General features: G+C 36.6%; 1 long non-coding RNA gene and 1 pseudogene across 2 annotated transcripts; one reads left to right on the top strand and one right to left on the bottom strand.

Moving 5' to 3' along the window:
- The first annotated feature begins 2,574 nt into the window (after nt 1-2,574).
- On the top strand, nt 2,575-4,422 carry LOC133199752 (uncharacterized). 2 transcript variants are annotated; one of them, XR_009722835.1, is made up of 4 exons: nt 2,575-2,840; nt 3,431-3,474; nt 3,751-3,896; nt 4,174-4,422. It is a non-coding gene; the product is annotated as an uncharacterized LOC133199752 (long non-coding RNA). The 2 variants fall into 2 exon arrangements; XR_009722834.1 differs by having other exon boundaries at nt 3,431-3,527.
- Nucleotides 4,423-9,748: 5,326 nt separating this feature from the next.
- LOC133199987 (ATP-dependent helicase wrn-1-like) lies at nt 9,749-14,328 on the bottom strand (annotated as a pseudogene).
- Nucleotides 14,329-22,125: the final 7,797 nt, after the last annotated feature.

The following is a 22,125-nucleotide window of genomic DNA, read 5'->3' as shown; positions in this document are numbered from 1 at the left end:
TTGGCTTGTTTTTCCAAGATTTGGGCCTCATTCACACCCATACAACCCACCCCCAGGCCCGAGCGAGCAGGATAAAACACTCAGTAGTCTGTAAATCAATGCAAGCCCTAATAAAAATTCACCAACTGATATGGGGTCATTCACCTTCCCTCTGAGATACACACCTTCTTCTAAGGCCTACTGCTTTTCAGCTGAATTTCCTCTGCAACTGACCATGTGTCTTAGTTTCGCATTTACAACTCTGTTTATGATAAGCATCATAGTGACACCTACATGTTGCACATCATTTTTTTCAGCAAGCACTCTGCTACACTGCAGATGTGTCCCATAATTATTCTAATCATTTTTCTACATAAAATATCACATCAAACAGGGGATATCTCAGTTTTTTAAGAAATTTGACCGGGTCTTTAGTACGAAACTATCCCCTGCCACCTTTAACTTTCAAAGTTTGCTTTTCAATTAAAATAACTTTCCATATTTAGAAAGTGCAATCAATTCTGAGTATAAATATACTAAATATGTCTTATTTCAATGAAAAATAAAAAAGTTAGAGGCAAATAAGTGACCCCACCAATTGTCGGTCAACCACCTTAACCCAATATTCTTTGTGTTACTTCAAAAATGACCAACTCCTACAATCCAAAAGAAACTATTTCTTATCAAAACAGTGTTTAATGGTAACTTTGATCAATTTCAAATGCAGCTACATATAAAAAACTCAATAAGAATTGCATGCCTTGATGAGATGTATTCACATGTAACACATACTCTCTCATTTTTGATGTTTTGAGAAATCCCATTTTACCTCTTAATTGCTTGAATTTATACATCTACAGCTTGTTTGCAAAAAGAAAACCTAATTTATTTTTCAGGATATTTATTGTAATATACAAAAACCCCTCCTGCATCAAAGGTTCAAGAAGAAGTGTCCTGGAAATTGCAGTTATCTACCCTACCCCTCCAACCATTACCTGATTCTATTGAAAATATACTGTGGAAATCTGATTTTCCTGACTGTCCTTTTTCTGAGTATATTTCATTCAATTTCAACATATCTGAATGATCAAATACATGCATTTGATTCCCCTGAATATTTAAAGTGATCATCCTGTCCTTACTTGGCATTTGTGAGTAAATTTCAGGTGCTTAGTAGAATCCAATAATTACATGAAAATGTACATATTTTTGATATTTTGTCCATTAAATATGCAAAAAGACCATTTGTTTTGTTCTAATTTAAAGAAATATATATAATCTATATGAAAATAATGAAAAGTTTAAGTTCTATCACATTATAGAAGACAAATGAGGGGGAAAATGAAGGGGAGGGGGTATTTTTTTATGTAATCATCAATAGTAAAATGGGTCTATTTTGAAAAAAAAAATTAAAGCACAGCAATTCTTTCAATAAATGTGGTTCTGTGAACTGATATTTTTGCATACTGACTCATTCTTTTTTCTAAATAATGATATTTTAGTGAAATACATGTAAAAAAGAGTAAATTTATGTAATTTCAGTGATATCGCAATAATTAAGCCCCTTTAATTTTAATTACTACTAAGTAATTGCATCAAAATTTGATAAAATATATGTGACAGTGCCCAAACTATTATTTTCAAGCAAATAAATTTTTCTCAGAAAAAAATTGCCTTACTCTGTTAAGATTTGTTATGCTGATGCTTCAAACTCTTTGAAAATGTGTACTGGAAAAGGTTTACCCCCCTTGTGTTTAGGTCTCTCTACCTAAATGAATAAGAGTCAAATGAAAGAAATATGGTGAGTTTTGAAAATGGCATGCATCAATAAACTTATTTAGAGAAGAATTAGACTAAATTACATATTTCTGAAAATTGGTGTTTTCTTGAAGGTAGCAGGGGATAGTTTTTTTTAATGCCAAACATGTGCCGAGGGGGTACACATATACATGCGATCCATAAAAACATGTACATGGGGACAGTTTTCCAGGGGCTAATTAATTACACTTCATATGCCCATGGCTCACAAATTATGTCAACAAATTACATGTAATCTGCGTATTAGAGTGCACATGTACCAAAAATGCACCTGGGGACTCCCCAAATTTTGGCTTGTTTTTCCAAGATTTGGGCCTCATTCACACCCATACAACCCACCCCCAGGCCCGAGCGAGCAGGATAAAACACTCAGTAGTCTGTAAATCAATGCAAGCCCTAATAAAAATTCACCAACTGATATGGGGTCATTCACCTTCCCTCTGAGATACACACCTTCTTCTAAGGCCTACTGCTTTTCAGCTGAATTTCCTCTGCAACTGACCATGTGTCTTAGTTTCGCATTTACAACTCTGTTTATGATAAGCATCATAGTGACACCTACATGTTGCACATCATTTTTTTCAGCAAGCACTCTGCTACACTGCAGATGTGTCCCATAATTATTCTAATCATTTTTCTACATAAAATATCACATCAAACAGGGGATATCTCAATTTTTTAAGAAATTTGACCGGGTCTTTAGTACGAAACTATCCCCTGCCACCATATTTGGGTTACTGTTAAAAGTAGATCGTTCGTTTTGTATTCGAGAAGACTTGGATGAAGAGGATTACACAATACTGAGGTGGAAAACATCTGTATATATGATAAAATATATTTCAGTATTTTAAAGTAAAGGTTGTCAAATGAACGGGATATATTACTGATATTACCTCTTATAAACAAAACTAATAAGCGTAGGACTTATTCAGGGCATTTGCAATGTATGGGAACCAGTCTACGAGGCAACAAAAATTCCGCCAAGAATAAACAAAGAGATTGCGAGATGTTGTTTACGTGTGTCACTCGACACTGACTGCAAGGTAATGAAAATGTGCTTATTTTTTGTGTATAACTGTTTTCTGTCTTTCAAGATATTGAACAACAGTCGTTTAACATTTAGACGAAACATCTAGGGGAGGGAGGGAAGAAGAGGGGTCACCTCTCAAGTTGTTGCATCTACTATATAGTGGTGGTATCAGTGTCAGGATATAATAAATTAAAATGGAAAAAATCATAATAAAAATTTTGTTATAGATTTAGGAAAGCTAAATAAAGGGGCGACTATTTTTTGTTTGATGCGGGGGAAGGGGGGGGGGTTAAAATATATTAACCTCAAAAATGTTTAAAAGATATAATCTCATCTCAACTGAAAAAAAAAAGATTAATAATCTTTCCTTGTCTAATGCCATTATTCCCTTTACCTCACTGAAATAGGAGTTTCTGAGTCAGTTTATTTTTTCCTTTTTGTAAGAGGGGGGGGGGGGGGTCAAACTTTGTTCATTTAAGATAAACATGAATAATCTGTCCCTCATTATTAAGGAAATCAAATATTCTGTTCATCACTGACTGGACAATAATTAATCCGACTTAGCTGTCAAAAAATTACCTTTTCATAATTTATCTTTTGTAGAAACAAAGAGTGGAGAGCTAATGCATGGTGCTAAGTATGGAAAGGTCTCTTGTGGTTTGATTGTGCCAGTGACAAATGTGCATTATTTCCATGTTGGGTAATGTCCTTAAGAATGGAATTTTTTTCAAATACAAGGGACATGACTTTTTTCATACATTATCACTGTACAGTGATCAAAATATTTTTAAACATTGTTAGATACTCACTACATTATTTCTTCTTCAGAAAAGTATTTAAATTATTTTCTCACATTTTTTAAAGAGACCAGTGTGGTGAAGGGATTTTTTTAAATTTTAATCTTGAATTTTGATATTATACAGGTCAGAAGTCTCGGTACACTTTAGGTGAGTGGCAGTTGGGTAGATGGATGACCTTCAGATAGTTTGAGATGAAGAAGTTCTTTTAAATGGTTGAAAGTGATCATCATAGAATCAACTCCATTATGAAGATAAATTATGAGAGTCAGGTGAGGAATTGACTTCAATGTGTTATAACATTGTGTGAATGAATCTTCATTATTAAGATCTTTTACATTTTATTTTTGAACTTGTTTTTCTATTATTCTAAACTTCCAAAAATAAAATTAAAGTAGTTAAAGCATGCTACAGACATTTAACGTATCTTGGCAAGTTTTCAAGGTTATTGCAGAAGTGCTTTAATTTCAAAAGATAACTAATTAATGCAAACCTGGAAAAGAAATGGATGTTATTCTCTATAATTTCAAAGATTATGTTTATTATTAGCACTTCTTTTGTCCAACACCTGAGAGATCTGAGTACCCAGCCTACTGTTGAATTAATTGGTGACCAAGAAAAGATGACAGAGAGGGGAATCAAATATGGATGCCATCTTGATCAAGAATATATATAGATGAACATTCAAGCATTTATAATAATGAAAGTCATTCAGCAAGAGAGTTTTTGCACAAGTTTAATTTTCAGTAAAATTGTGTATATTGTGCACTGAGGAACTTAGTATGTAACTCATTATGATTATCCATTTCGGAGTATATTTAAATAATCATTATCTTCTAGAAAAGAGCACACAAAACTTTTCTCTCTGTGCGAAGCATGACACATATGCATACACTCCAGCATTTACCACAACCACAGTTACATATTTTCCAGGGCCTTTGAAGTCGAGCACATACATGAAAATGTGTGAAGCTGGACACATATGCAAACACACAAGCATCTACCACAACACCAGTTACATATTTTCCAAGGCGTGTGAAGTCGAGCACATACATGAAAATGTGTGAAGCTGGACACATATGCAAACACACAAGCATCTATCACAACCAATTACATATTTTCCAAGGCATGTGAAGTCGAGCACATACATGAAAGTGTGTGAAGCAGGACACATATGCAAACACACAAGCATCTACCACAACACCAGTTACATATTTTCCAAGGCGTGTGAAGTCGAGCACATACATGAAAATGTGTGAAGCTGGACACATATGCAAACCCACAAGCATCTACCACAACACCAGTTACATATTTTCCAAGGCGTGTGAAGTCAAGCACATACATGAAAATGTGTGAAGCTGGACACATATGCAAACCCACAAGCATCTACCACAACACCAGTTACATATTTTCCAAGGCGTGTGAAGTCGAGCACATACATGAAAATGTGTGAAGCTGGACACATATGCAAACACACAAGCATCTATCACAAACAATTACATATTTTCCAAGGCGTGTGAAGTCGAGCACATACATGAAAATGTGTGAAGCTGGACACATAAGCAAACACTCAAGCATCTACCACAACACCAGTTACATATTTTCCAAGGCGTGTGAAGTCGAGCACATACATGAAAATGTTTGAAGCTGGACACGTATGCAAACACACAAGCATCTATCACAACCAATTACATATTTTCCAAGGCGTGTGAAGTCGAGCACATACATGAAAATGTGTGAAGCTGGACACATATGCAAACACACAAGCATCTACCACAACCAGTTACATATTTTCCAAAGCGTGTGAAGATGGACACGTATGCAAACATAATCTCCTACCACAGACGCAATACACATAACATTTAGTCCAAAGTATAAAGTCAAGCTCAAACAGGCTCACTGCGTGAAGCTGGACACATGCATTTACTTGTGCATCTTGCAAAACTACATCTGAACCTATATTCTAATAGGTGTTTAAGCAATTTTGTGAATATGTAAATTGCACCATTATGCTTACAAGATGTCAACATTATTAACCTGTACATAAATACTCATTAGATAGCCTTTAATAGTTTAAGTTGGAAATACTAGTACTTTGCCTGATTTATGTTGTGTAGTTTCTCGTCAGTGATCTTGAGTAATAACTGAGTATGGCATTTTTGTTCCATTTAAACTGCAAAGTTTTAACACATGTACATGCACCATAAAGGATAAATAATATTGTATTGTATTTTAACCTTTTTTAATTTTATTCTTTGTCATTTTATTGCCTGTTCAAGTAAAAGATGTAATCTTGTAATGTTTGTAACTGTTTTTGGTAGATATTTATGAAGCAGAAATTATAACAGAAAAGGTTTCAATACATCTACACAAGAAGCAAATAAAAAAGAGTTCTCCATCTATCAGATATCAGCAAATCAGATGAGTTAAAGGTTAAGTCATAGGGAATTTTAAAGTTTATTATATCTATATTCTGATATCTGATACCATTTTTACATTTTTGATTGTCCATCTACAGTATACAAAGATAGTATAAATTTTTATATTTTGTAGATGACAACCTCTAATACTAAATAAACTGGAAATTGATATAACGCTTGAAAATTTGTGTATTTTTAGTAAGATCGAGGTGGGGGTAACACAAAAGACACATCAGATACCAATTTATTTTAAAAGTCAAAAACCATTTGTTGAAATCTTAAGTACGAGTGTATTAAACAAAGGCCAGTATTTAAATAAGGATTTAAAAAAGTTTTATATATATATATATATATATATATATATATATATATATATATATATATATATATATATATATATATATCAACTTTAATGCAGCATTAAAGGTGAAAGGTTAAATTTAATTACCTTTTCTTTTAAGTAAAGGTTACCTTTTCACCTTTACTTTTTGTAAAATTAATACAAAGATGACCTTGCTTTTTGGAGCACCTTTAATGAGATTTACTTTGCAAGTAAAGTTTTGTAAAGCTATTTTTTCAAGCAGTGTAGTTTGTTTAAATAATACCCAGGAGCAGAGAAGAAGACTTTCAAAGAATTAATGCATTTTCACTATATAATCAATATAGCCCCGCCCTAACATCAGAACCCCTGACCCTGGCATTCAGAATTCCTGAAGAGGCCCACCTCGCGGCTAGGATAAGGCTGTCCGAGGAATGTCACAGTGTGCCAGCCGTAGTTACTTCTCTGGACTACCTAGATATCACGTCATAATGGCATATGACGTCAAGTCACTGCATACTTGAGCTGATATGACGGGGAAAGTGTCATAACTTTTACATTCCTTTCACATCACATGTAGATTTTTTTTTACGTTGATGTTTAATTCATCTGTCTGGATTGTTGCTTTGAGGCTGTAATGATGGTGAATATTTGCAGTACTTTTTCTTGTCTAACATGTACGTATTCAAACAATTGAAAAAAAGGAATGTGAAATGCCCCCCCCCCCTAACGTGTCTGTAGACAGAATCTATAAATCTTGTATATATTAGACTGGCACAAGTGAATAATAAGGATTAATTGAAGATATTCTGTGTGAATTTACTAGAGAAATATGTCCTCTAACTGAATTTTGCTGGGGGATCGTATGTAATTTATCCTATTTTGTATAAATTGCGATGAAGAGTGGAAAATGACTCCTTGTATGTGGGTAAGTTGAATTTCTCGTGAAATATTTTCTTATGAAATAAAATTCAGACTTGCCCCCAGCACTTTATATATACCCAAGAATACGTTTAATTGATTTATGTAACAAGCCGTTCACAGTAATTTTGTTTTTCACTTGTGCCGATGCGATTTTTGTGCAACATTTAAGAAAATTTATAAGTGTCCGTCACGTGTTCAACACAGTCATGTGACATCATAAAAATGGTTTTTTGTAATACCTTATTCAACTTTCTTTACAACTTAACTGTATATGCATAACCATGTACTTAGTTTATCACCTAAATGCCCAGTTGCAGAGGAGAAGATTTTCAAAGAATTAATGCATTTTCACCATATAGTCGATAGAGCCCCAACCTAACACCAGAACCCCTGACCCTGGGGCCATGAAATTCACAATTTTGGTAGAAGCACTCTTGCTCATCATAACTATGTACTTAGTTACTTTATTAAATATCCAGTAGCAGAGAAGATTTTCACAGAATTAATGCATTCTCACTATATAATCAATAGAGCCCCGCCCTTACACCAGAACCCCTGACCCTGGGGCCATGGATTTCACAATTTTGGAAGAGGCACTCTTGTACTTCATAACTATGTACTTAGTTACTTAATTTAATACCCAGGAGCAGAGAAGATTTTCAAAGAAATAATGCACTTTCACTATATGATCTATATAGCCTCACCCTGGGGCCAGAACCCCTGACCCTGGGGCCATGAATTTCACGATTTTGGTAGAGGGCTCAATGCTTATTACAATGATGCCAACAGTTTGACTGCTTGATGTCCTGGAGTAGAGAAGAAGATTTTTAAAGATTACATTATTTTTGGTGGTTTTAGCCCCACCCCTCAGGCCCCAGGGGGGCAGGGACCATGAAATTCACAATCATTGTTTCCCTTCACCCATAGATGCTATATGCCAAATTTGGTTGAAATTGGTTAAGCGGTTTCAGAGGAGAAGCTAAAAATGTTAAAATGTTAACACACGACGTACGACGACGGACGAGAACGGATAGCAATAGGTCACCTGAGACACTGAGGTGACCTAAACAAGAGCCCCAGGGGCCACATCGCTCACCTGAGCACTATGGCAAGGAAAAAGCAGAAATCAGTTCAGTCTTGAAAGGTTGAAAAGTTTAAATAAAAAAGTGGTTCGGGGAGGGGGGGGGGGGGGTCATGAATTGAACAAATTTGAATCTACATTATCTGAGGATGCTTCCATGTAAATATGACCAATCATGGCTTTGCTGTTCTTGAGAAGAAGATTTTTAAAGATTTTTCCTATATATTCCTATGTAAAACTTTGATCGCCCATTGTGGCTCCACCCGACCCCCGGGGGTCATGATTTGAACAAACTTGAATCTGCACTATCTGAGGATGCTACCATATAAATATGACCAATCATGGTTTTGCTATTCTTGAGAAGAAGATTTTTAAAGATTATTCCTATATATTCCTATGTAAAACTTTGATCGCCCATTGTGGCCCCACCCGACCCCCAGGGGTCATGATTTGAACAAACTTGAATCTACACTACCTGAGGATGCTTCCACATAAGTTTCATATTTTCAAGCACATTGGTTCTTGAGAAGATTTTTTAATGATGCCATTAATTTTTCACGAATTCTTAATTATCTCTCCTTGGAAGAAGGCGTGGCCCTTCATTTGAACAAACTTGAATCCCCTTTACCCAATGATACTTTGTGGCAAGTTTGGTTGAAATTGGCCCAGTGGTTCTTGAGAAGAAGATGAAAATGTGAAAAGTTTACAACAACGACAAGAACGACGACAGACAAATTTTGATCAGAAAAGCTCACTTGAGCCTTTGGCTCAGGTGAGCTAAAAACCTGCAATGCTTTATTACAAAATGCACACAGTCTCCTTTTTTATGCATAATAACAAAATATATTCAATGATTTTGAAATTTTCTACAGTTAACTTTCATCATCCTCACCAGTATCTATGACATTATACATATTATCATCTCAAAAAGTTCATTAATACTATTAGAAATTTGGTCTGCAACATCATATGACCAAATGGGACAGTTTTGTAAAATGTCTTCAGGTGTAAACATGTTTTCTACATTCTGAACTACATAGTTAATGACATCATCTGATAAACCTGTATCAAATCTGATTTTTCCAGTGTTGAAAAATTGGACAGTTTAAATGTTAATGCATCCAATTTCTGTCTTAATAGTATTCTGCCAGATGAATTAACAACCCGACTCATTTGATAAGGTACATCTTCTTGCAATTCAAACAAAAGTGCAGGATGGGTGTTAGGAGTGAAAAATTGGACAGTTTAAATTTTAATGCATCCAATTTCTGTCTTAATAGTATTCTGCCAGATGAATTAACATCCCACCTCATTTGATAAGGTACATCTTCTTGCAATTCAAACAAAAGTGCAGGGTGGGTGTTAGGACAGACATCAAGTTCACATATACAAAGTTTTTTTTTTACAAATATCACAATATGTATGCATTGGAACAACTTTCTCAATTTTACTTCCATATGAAGAACACAAAATGTCACGTCTACACTTAGAATCTTTCGCCAATTGTATTAGTTCCTCCTCTACTCGTTTTAATTGTCCTTTATGACATTTATAGATAATGAGTTCGTGGGAAGAAACTCCCTCCCTTCCAGCCCTACCCATTTGCTGAACCAAAGTGTCCACCTCCCTTGGAAGGCCATAATGAATGATATTATGAACCCCATAGAAATTTACGCCCATGCCAGCCGAGTTTGTACAAACTAAAATTCTAATTTTGCCTTCTTTTGTCATATCTGATCGAATTTGTTCTTTCTTGCTCTCTTCAGTTTTGCTGAGGAACATCTCATATAATTAATTTTACCCTATTCGCTTCCTAAAAATTGAATATATTTTTGAGACATCAGTTATAGATTCTGCAAAAATGATATGTCTTGGAAGTGTTTCCTACCTCTTTGGAAAACTCGTTAATCAACCAGCCAAAAGTCTTCAATATCACTGTTGTTGGGAATGCACTTTGAAAACAATTTAATATTTTTTCTGTCTGGTGACTCAGATATTATCACTGTCTCAGATGCTCTAAAGCATAGACTCATGATTTTTCGAAGCTGTTATGGACAAGAGGTTGCAGTAAGGCTACTACAGGGACACCAGGGGACAAATGGCTCGAAGTTCCCCTATGTGACTGACGTGTTCCCTGAAGGACTCATGGTGTTTGTCTCCCTCACCCCTATAAAAAAAAAATACAAACCTAAGCAAGGTAAATAAACCATTGGTTTGCAATGACGCACCAAAAACCTGAAGATACAATGATTCACATCTGAAGTTTAAATTATATTAGTAATGATTATTACTAACGGTCCTAATCTCCTAGAGAAACATTACATGCAATGTATTTTTAACAAAAAAAAAATGTACAAGATACCCATTAACCTGCACAAATTAAACTTTTGCTAAGACTTTTATTATGAAATACTATGTGTAACTTATTACCACTGAACAACGGTGTGGGCGTCATCTACAAAGATAACTTTAATTTCATCCCTTAGGTTTGACACCACACCTCTCCATTTTCTGTCGCCAACAAATTCTTCTGTTATTGTAAACATTCAGAAGTATGTTACGCTCCATCTGATTGGATTAAACCCTTGACGCCAAGAACGGTAACTCTATTAACTCGCTAGATGACAGTAATGTATTTACTAAATCTGCAAAGGGGGGATGAGGGTAAACGAATCGGACACTTGGCTAGCGAAGATGGAAATGGACCAAAAGTTTACCAACTAGCTTAGCACAGTTTTTCCCGCCACCCTATCAACGTACAGGTCATGTGACATATTCATGTGCTCTGGACAAGAAGCATGGACCGCATGTGTGAATCCCTATTATGGACTTCATTGATCTATACCTTAAAGACGGGTACCAATGCTTTCCCTGTTATATAAAAGACCACAGAATCGCACGTTATTTACCTGAATGTAGGTTCCTGCAAGTTAATTCCATAGAGTTATTCTTCTTACCTCGCTTATCTCACCGGTTTTTACAAGAGTCTTGAAAAATGACCAAAGTACAATAAACTTTTGACTTTAATTACAAAGATATAAGTAAATTTATCTCTATGAAGAAGATTGAAAAACGTCTTTGTCACAAATGATAACGTAAATGATGAAATCTACCGAAAGTCACTTGCCTTATTCTTAAATTTTAATTATTATTAATGTAGAAAGAACCACCTTCCAAGCAACAGAGAAGGAGGGTCGCAATTTAACACCTCCTTAGAACACAGGTAAATAATTGTTACTACTTTTTTCCTCGTACATGTAATGCTACTTTTAAATAATGAAATGAAAGCAAGATGTGTTTGTGAAACAATGATGCCCCCGTATGGCAGCTTATGGCGAAGGATAAAGTTTCTCAAATGCAAGTCAAAATCCAGGCCAAAAGATAAAGTGTTGGTATCCAAAGAAAGGTCTTGTCTCGAGGAATATACCTGTGAAATTTGAAAGCCGTAGCTGCAACTGTTCAAAAGTTATGGCGAAGGTTAAAGTTTTTTTTTAAAGTGAGTAAAACGTCAAGGTCAAAGTTGTTGGTATCCAAAGAAAGGTCTTATCACAAGGATCCCATATGTGAAGTATGAAAGCCCTAGCTCCAACCATTCAAAAGTTATGGCCAAGGTTAAAGTTTTTGGAAGTAGTCAAACTCCTATGTCAAGGTCAAAGTGGTTGGTATCCAAAGAAAGGTGATGTCACAAGGATTACATATGTGAAGTGTGAAAGCCCTAGCATCAACCATTCAAATGTTATGGCCAAGGTTTAAGTTTTTTTAAAAGTAGGTCAAACTCAGGTCAAGGTCAAAGAGGTTGATATCCAGAGAAAGGTCTTGTCATAAGGATCTCATATGTGAAGTGTGAAGGCCCTAGCACCAACCATTCAACAGTAATGACCAAGGTTACTTTTTTGAAAATAAGGTCAAACTCTTATGCCAAGGTCAAAGTGGTTGGTATCCAAAGAAAGGTGATGTCACAAGGATTACATATGTGAAGTATGAAAGCCCTAGCATCAACCATTCAAAAGTTAAGGCCAAAGTTAAAGTTTTTCAGAAGTAGGTCAAACTCAGGTCAAGGTCAAAGTGTCAAAGAGGTTGATATCCGGAGGAAGGTCTTGTCACAAGGAATACACGTGAAGTTTGAAACCCCAAGCACCAACTGTTCAGAAATCATGGCCAAGTTTAAAGTCTCATAAAATTTTGCAAAAGTGGGTCAAACTTCGACGTCAAGGTCAAATATGATGGTGCCCAAGAAAGGTCTTGTCACAAGGAATACACATGTGAAATTCATAGCTCCAACCAATCAAAAGATATGGGCAAGGTTAAAGTTCACAACGGACAAACAGACAGACAGGACATAAACAATATACCCCCGGGATCTTTCGATCCAGGGGCAGAAAAAGGACTTTTTTTCTTTTTGTAGAAAGAGTCACCTTTCAACCAACATAGAAGGAGGGAATTATACCCCCGCTCCGAAGGAGAGGGGGGTATACTGTTTTACCCTTTTGTGTCTGTCTGTCCGTAACATATTTTTCGTCACCGTTTTCTCAGCAACTACTCATCGCAGTTGCTTGAAATTTTTGCACACATTTTGTTGAGGCATGCCATATGGTGGGATTTATTTTTGTACGAATCTGATTTCAACTTCCTGTTTATCCGTGCGTCTGTCCGTACCATACACAACAAATTTTAGTCGCAATTTGTTTTCAGCAACTACTGATTGCAGATGCTTGAAATTTTAGTACAATCTTTGTTTAGGCATGTCATATGGTGGGATTAATTTTTGTACGAATCTGATGTCAACTTCCTGTTTATCCGTGCGTCTGTCCGTACCATACATAACAGATTTTCGTCGCAGTTTTCCAAGCAACTACTGATTTCAGATACTTGAAATTTTAGCACTCTCTTTGATTAGGCATGCCATATGGTCTATGTAATGACATTTATAATTAAAAAAAAAAATAAGAAAAAATGACAAGATTATTCATTTTGTAGAAACAACCACCTTCAAAACAACAGAGACGGAGGAGGGACAACTTTAACACCTCTTCTGAGCACAGATTTAGAAAGAGTCACCTCCCAACTAACAAAGACGGAGGGGTAACTCTTAATATCTCTTATGAGCACAGGAAAGGAGGAGAAAACATTAACACCTCCTCAGAACACAGGTAAATATTTTTTCATTAAAAATTTTTATTACATGTACTGACACTTGAATTAATATTCTTTGAGAGAGCCACTTTTCAAACAACAGAGATGGAGGAGGGGACAACTCCAACACCTCTTCTGAGCACAGGTATATCATTTTACTAATTATATATATATATATATATATATATATATATATATATATATATATATATATATATATATATATATATAAATGTCCTGACACTTTAATTTGTGAACAAATAAAATATTATAATTTGATTCAAATGTATAAATTAAATCAAAATATTCAAATGTACTTTTCTGTAGATAACAAATCGCCCGCGTGGTGCTGTGGTTAGAGCGTCTGCTCTAGAGTCGCGGCATAAGGAGTTGATCCTTACGTCGCGGGTTCGAATCCCACTGCGGGACGTGGAGACCGGTATTTCGGAGGAGACCATATAAACTGAGGTCCCGTGTCGCAGTATGTGCTGGTGCGAAAAAGATCCCTCACTTCTCAATGGCCCTGAGTGCCGAGTATATGTCAAAATTTGTACCCCTCCACCAGCAAGTGGTGGCCTCTCCGTATGAGTGAAAATTCTCGAGAGGGACTTTAAACAACAAACAAAACAAACAAAAAAAAAACACCAAATAACACTAAATTCTACTTTCAATTATCCTTCCTCGCCTTCAACATCCTTTTCTGTGTCTTTGACCTCATTCCTTTCTCCTCGTAAATGGAAAAGACGGAGATCACCAGTAGCATCAGCCAGAGTGAGACCATCAGCATGCAGAACCCGCGGGGAAAGCACACAAATTTCTTCCTTCATAGCTGGGTTGAAGAAGCAATACAATGTGTGCCTTTCCGAGGAGGAAAAGGGGGACTGGGTCGGATGTGATCATAAATCACGCCGATGCCAGTACTGGATACATGGCATGTTTGGGGTTCACAAATTCTATAGAAAGTTGAATTTCTTTGTCCAACTCATTTGTAATGTAATTTATTAGTTGTTAATAAATTGTTGTTTGAAATGTTGGAATAAAAATTCAAAAGCGCACGTTATATATTGAATTTAAACCTTTTCTAGATTGTCAAGATCTCGACAAGCTTCGTTCCAATGTTTCTCTTTAATCGCGCCTGAGGGTAGCCCTTGGAAAAATGTATAACAAACCTTTTTTATCGTGCAAGTAGCCTTCAGCATAATTGCTTTTTAGCGATTTTGTTTTGCAAACCGAAGAAAACTAGGTCGGCAATCATGGGTGAAGAAAAATCAGAGAATTTTATGTCAATATACAAAGTGCAAAGCAAGAGCTCAGGATTCCGTTTAGGGGCCTGGCATTAGGATATTGGCAAACTTATTAATACATGCAAATTTTGCCAAACTCACCGTCCATCACAGCAAAGAGAACCGTTGAAGTATACCTCATTACCAAGTCGACCATGGCAGAAGGTTGGTGCAGACTTGTGTGAGAAAGATGGAAAACACTTTTTAGTTGTCTTAGACTAGACTATTTTTCCAGATTCATTGAGATAGCTTTTATACAGTCTATCACCAGGGCGCAGGTTTTCGGGGAGATGAAAAACATGTTTGATGGGGAATACCTGAAGAGCTCGTATCTGATAATAGTATGCAGTTCACTTCAGAAGCTTTCCACGAATTTGCAGTATTTCAATTTCAAATTCCGACAGACCGAGTCCTCATTATTCACAACCCAATGGGAAGGCAGAAAGTGCCGTAAAGATTTCAAAGAGAATTCACGACCAGGACGATATTTTTAAGGCATTACTATCATACCGCAATACACCAATAGAAGCGACAGGTCAAAGCCCAGCTGAACTCGTGATGGGACGAAAGATACGCACAACTGTTCCTACGCTACCAGACACACTAGACCCAGAGTGGAAGGGAAAAAATGGTTCCTGATTCCGATGAGGAGGATATGTTTGATCATAGCCTTGATCTTGTAAGATAGATCTACCCAAATTCAATAGAGGTGCAACAGCGGATCCTGCACTTACAACAGACATTGTGTCAGACGCTGTAAATAAAATTGACTTGGAATTACACAAAAGACATAAAATCGCATGTGCACGTGAAGGAATGTCATACGCCATAATCTCCGGGAAGATACCGCCCTACAAGAGTTGGCAGTTGGAATGTAACCCATATTTAGGGGATCCCAACATAAGCCAAACTTTTAAAGAACTTTGGGACACAAAGACACAATCCATGAAGGAAAATGTTTTTAAATGAGTAGTTGATTTTTTGGATAGCAAGATTAATGAAATCCACGATCACCTTAGAGAAATCCGGGGAGAGGCCTTAGGTATGATAGAAAGAATGGCCATAGCATTAGCTCTTTGAGCCTTTGGCTCAGAAGAGCTAAAAACGACTCCTGTCCGCTGGTTGGGCTTAAAGTAAACTCAACAAGGCAAGTGAGTACCGAGTATAGGTCAGAATTTGTAGCCCTCCACCGGCAAGTGGTGCCGTCTCCGTATGAATGAAAAATTCTCGAGAGGGACATAAAATCAACAAACAATGTGTCCACAAAAAATAATTGCAGATCCAAAAGTTATAGCTGAATATTTGCGATTCCATTACTTTACCAGTGGTTTTCATAAGCAATGTGATTCGTGAAAATTTTTTTTGCTGTTTTGGACCTCATTTTTTTTTTTTATAAATTATATCTATGTTTATCATTTACTTTTCAAGAATAATGCAGCATAGAATAGGCGCAATCTTCTTTTCTAATAAGAAAGCCCCACTTTATTATCGGTAAGTTACTGTTTCTATATTTTTTATAAAACTATATTTAATCATCTAGATATATTAAACTAGAACTGTCCAAATGGGACAAATATCCCCGCTGGGTTTTTCAGAGAAGGTACCTAATCACTAATGTTTTCTAGATGTGAGAGGTGTTCACAACTTGCTTAAACATTTAGAGTGAAAATTTAATTACTCATTATATTTTTTTAATGAATGAAACTAATGTGCAGCCTAATAAAACATCAATATATTAATTACAGTGTTTTTAATTACATTGAAAAAATAGTTTGCAGCCATCTGTCATCTTTGTGAGAAATGACACTCTGCAAATTGATTGTTGAAAAAAAATATCATAATTAATTATACAAAGTCAAATTGATCTTAATACCTTTATATCAAACTCATTTTAAAAATAAGAGGCTGGTTTCAGTAACTATGTATTTTTGACAGACATAAATTACAATATTAAGAGGCTTAGACAACAGATCTTTATTTCTTTCTGCCCAATTCCCAGGAGATATAGATAAGACCTGCTTGATCAGAGATACCCTCACAGCTTCCCACACTGAACTCGTTAATTAATCTTTAACTGGATGCATGTCCACTCATTACTCCAAAGAGACAAATAGATTTACACTATCTGCTGTGTAATGTAAAAACTGTATTTAATATTTTGTGATTTTTTTTTAGTTCTGATAAGTAGTTTTAAGCTGTAGTACACCTGTAAAATACAGAAAAATTATCAAATAATGTTGAAAATACCAGGTGCTCATCTTCATATGGTAAATAATAAGTGTACAAATTTTCATTAAAATCTATGCAATAGTCTCTAGGAACAGATCCGAGTTATTAGACTGAAAATTTAATCACTCATTATATTTTATTTCAATGAATGAAATTAAGGTGCAGCCTAATAAAACATCAATACTAATAATTACAGTGTTTTTAATTACTTTGAAAAAATAGTTTGCAGCTATATGTCATCTTTGTGAGACATGACACTCTGCAAATTGATTGTTGAAAAAAAAATATCATAATTAAAGTCAAATTGATCTTAATATTTATATCAATCTCATTTTAAAAATAAGAGGCTGGTTTCAGTAACTATGTATTTTTGACAGATATAAATTACAATTAATGGCTTAGACAACAGATCTTTATTTCTTTCTGCCCAATTCCCAGGAGATATAGATAAGACCTGCTTGATCAGAGATGCCCTCACAGCTTCCCACACTGAACGCGTTAATTAATCTATAACTGGATGCATGTCCACTCATTACTCCAAAGAGACAAATAGATTTACACTATCTGCTGTGTAATGTAAAAATTGTTTTTAATATTTTGTGATTTTTTTTTTAGTTCTGATAAGTAGTTTTAAGCTGTAGTTCACATTTTTGTACAGATGTTCTAGATTCTATGTCTCAAACCATAGACATGAACCCGAAATGACTAAGTCAATAAAAATGAAAAAAAAAACACCTGTAAAATGCAGAAAAATTATCAAATAATGTTGAAAATACCAGGTGCACATTTTCATATGGTAAATAAATAAATTAAAAAAAAGGGGGGAGGGGGAACTTGAAAGCAAAGTTCTAATTAACCTCGTTTCTGTAGGTTACTTTTTGCATTTCCCTCTATCTATACTATACAAAGATAAACGAGAAATCTATAGTTTTACCATTTATTCTTTGTTTCTTTCTCATCATAAATATAAATATTAAACAAGCACTACAGAATAAATAATGTTTAAGAAGCTATAGTCACTAAAATTAGCAAAGTGACACAGTTCATATCACAAGACACACAGTGGTTCACTAAACAGCACTACAATAGTCACTACAAAATAAGCTTTGAACAGTCACATTTCATAAAGGATAGCCTGGCACCACAATATAGTCACTAAGAAATTAACAAACTGTTACAGTTCATATCACACGGCACACGGTGGTTTGCTCGAGCTCGGTGTTGACTGAGGGGCATTAACAGTTCGAGATCGCACGGAGGAAATGGCTCGTCAACCAGGCATCAGACATGTACTCCTCCCAGGCCTTTTCGATCCTCTTCTCCATCGCCGTGTATCTTCTATTGGTATCCCTCCCGAGATCTCCAGCCCGGACAGAGATGTCCACGATATCCGCCTCTTGACGTAGCTGTGGAATCAGCTTGTAGAATGGCACTCCTCCATGTCTGGCCATCGTGTTCAACCGGTTATGCCACCCTGAAAAAAATAAGCAATATTATTGATTTGTTCAATCTATTATTCCTTATTGTATATACTTATCTTTTTGTAAACCTGGCCAGTAGTACGATTGTCTTATTTTTGCCAGTGTCTTGTGTATGCTAAGATGACCAGGCGTTCTATCGTCATGACAAAACTTTAGAATCGTTCTTTTCTCTTTGCTGCGAACTACAATCTGATTTTTCTGACTGTTTATTATTGAATCATTCCATTTCTTGTAGAGAATACCGTCATACAAAGCTAACCTGTCCCAGTGGGACCATAAAGATTTTATCCCCATCGACTCTCCTGACATAACATATTTTGGGCGATCATTGGTGATCAACCATTGTTTAACCTTACGTAGGTCTTGATCTTCATCCTGCAGTTCACCAAATGAAATATCTTTGGAGTCATCTTTTCTTTCATATTCTGATTCCAGGGTTTGCACAGCATAGATGTGGTCAGTCTTACATTGCTTGCATGCAATGCGACTTAAGCCATCCGCATTTTTGTGAAGTCTACCAGGCGTACGCTCAATAGGAAAATCATAACTTGACAGCAATTCAATTCATCGAGCTAGCTGCCCTTCTTGAAATTCATTAACCATTTCAATGAGCTATGGTCCGTCCTTACAGTAAATCTACCATACAAATATTGTTGAAGTATTTCACAAAAGTCACGACTGCTAATAGTTCTTTTCGTGTGACACAGTACTTCCCCTCTGTCTTAGAGAGACTTTTACTGGCAAATGCTATAAGCCTCTCATTTCCATCCTGTAGCTGTGATGGCACTGCTCCGACTACCTCGTTGCTTGATCCGTATCAAGGATAAACTCTTGCTCGAAGTTGCTTGTCATCCCATCTGAAGACCCTATTTTTCTTTGTAAGGACGTGCAGTGGTTTGGCCACCATAGTAAAATTTGGCACGAACCTCCTATAATAGCTACAAAAAGCCTATGAAGGATCTTAGCATTGTGATGTTCGAGGGAACAGGCCACTTTATTATCTCAGGACTGGTAGCTACCGGTATACCCTTTTCAGATATAACATGTCCCAGGACCTCTTTTGCAAACAATGTGCATTTGCGTGCTTTCAACTTTAGCCCTGCAGCCAATAAACTGTCAAATACTTGTGTCAGATTCAGTATCATATCCTCTTTGGTCTTCCCTATCACTATGACATCGTCTAGGTAAACAAGAAAAATATGCTAATGTAGATTCCTAAGAACTGTATCCATTAAGCGCTCGAAAGTGGCAGGGGCATAACAAAGCCCAAAAGGCATCACTTTAAATTGATATAAGCCCCGGCGGGTTAGAAACGCTGTCTTGTTTCGATCCTTCGGGGACATTTCTACCTGCCAGTAGCCGGAGTTTAAGTCAAGAGTGGCAAACCACTTGACCCCAGAGAGTTGGTCCAAAGAGTCGTCTATCTTTGGTAGCGGATAAGCATCCTTAATAGTTCTTTAATAAGCTTTCGATAGTCAACGCAGAATCTTGTTGAACCATCTTCCTTTTTCGCTAAGACGACTGGTGACAACCACGGACTCACTGAGTCTTCTATGACGTCTCTTCCTAACATGTCTTCAACATGCTTGTCTACCTCTGCTGGTAAACGCCTTGGATGCTGCTTAAAAATTGACAGGGGATGCTTCTTCTGTATTGATTCTATGTTCTGTAACAATTGTCTTACCTAGATCTGTGTCAGATGCCGCAAAAAAACTAGTATCACAATAGCAACTTATAAATTGATTAAGCATTCATAGCGTCTATACTCTGCACTGTTCTGTTATACAGGTCCTTGATATGTTCTGGCATTCTCTGTCGTTTGGAAGTCTTTGGTTTCCTTTACACAGGCATAAAAATTTTCAATGGGTGACATATTAGCAACCAATGTCCCTTTATACACTATTTGAACTTGATCAGACAAGTTAAACATTCTTACTGGTGCAACTTTCTCCCCTTTTACAATGGCTCTAGCGACTAAAGCACGGTCAGACTCAATGAACCGATTTGCTGGTTCTATTAGCCCTATTTCTGGGACCTTTTCAAACATATAAGGTATAACATTACACATTGCGATAACTTCACTACCTGGTGGTATACAAAGATTGCTAGCCAAAGTGATCCGACAACAACCAACTTTCCCTTCAAGATGTAAGTCATATTGGTTACCGCCAACTTCTAGTGACAAGGATGTCATATTCAAGTTACAATCGTGGTCTCTCAAGAAATCTAAACCAAGTATACCATCTACCCCTATTTGAGCTACTGCGAACATTCGCACAAAACTCTGATTTCCTTATTTAAAGGGAATTGCAATCGAACCATCCACTTTAAGAGGTGAGCCATCTGCAGTAATTATTGGCTTCTGCAATTTATTAAGTTTTGCACTGGAACCAACAACAGAATTAAGGATCCCTGATGATAGAATACTTATGGTTGCCCCAGAATCTATCAAAATTCGGACAACCTTGCCATGAATTGAGGCATGGATAAACATTCCAGCCTCGCCAACTTTATAACTAACTCCTGATTTGTTTGGCCCTTTGTTTTTTTTTTTCAACTTCTGGTGATGATGCAGGTGCACCCGTTTTGCTTCCAGCCTTACCCAGAGATTTTATATAGCTAAAACACTTCGCCTTCACATGTCCTTCCTTTTTACAGAAATGACAAACAATCTTACGTTTTCGACCAGTCTCTTGAGATACTGTCTCTTTACCCCTGGAATTGATAGCAGGTCTACCACAGCTTTAGTCAATGTGGCAATCGGATCTAACTTCTCAGGTTCTTCCTGTGTAGACCTCGCATACATTGGACTTTCTTGCATACGTTGGTCAGCAGCACTGAATGTGTCCAATTCTACGGCATGCCTCACAGCATCGTTAAAATCTACTGGCCTATCTTGCTTAACTCTTGACCGCATATCTCTATCCCGCAGGGCATCTATAAATTGTTCTTCAGCAAGCGTTTTTCCTACTTCAACTGGCGCGGTATGGTGAGCTTAATTTGTTAGCCTCCTTATATCTTGTCCCAACTCTGGCAATGATTCCGAAGCTTTCTGTCGTCCCTCACGCAGCTGAGCTCTATACAGCTCCGTCTGATTTGTTGGGGAGAACCTCTCTTCAAGTGCTCTACATAGTAATCTATAATTGCACTTCTCTCCTTCAGGTAAATTGCCGAGGACACCTTGCGCCTGCCCTCTTAAAGATACTGAAAGATGCATACCCATTTCTGCTGTTGTCCACTTATTAAGGGCGGCACATGTCTCAAAATGTGATTTGAAGTCAAGCCAGGATGAACTGCCGTCAAACTTGTCTGCTTTCACACCTGTACGGACCAGTTCCATGTCATTTTTCTTTTGACGTCTTCGTGTAACATTGTCTGTAGGCAAATTATTCAGTACCGCCGGAATATCAATGTATGGCATGCTGGATACTTGATTTGGCTTGAGGCTTGTCAGTCTGTCTTCCTTGAGTGCAAAGCTAGGCTCGTCATCTTCCAGGATACTAGTAGTCTTCCTAATGTGTTTAGGTGTTGCACCAGTTCCTTGGTATGACCTATCACCTAATGTGGTACGCCTGCTTTCAGGTATGCCTACATCCCTGGCGTTTGCCTTTTTAACTGTTTCAGACCAGCT

Source organism: Saccostrea echinata, unplaced genomic scaffold (genome assembly GCF_033153115.1).
Source record: "Saccostrea echinata isolate AGI-Se365-2 ecotype Australia unplaced genomic scaffold, CSIRO_AGI_Sech_v1 ptg000036l, whole genome shotgun sequence".
NCBI classification, from domain to species: Eukaryota; Metazoa; Mollusca; class Bivalvia; order Ostreida; family Ostreidae; genus Saccostrea; species Saccostrea echinata.
This window is presented reverse-complemented; position numbering and strand designations above follow the sequence as displayed.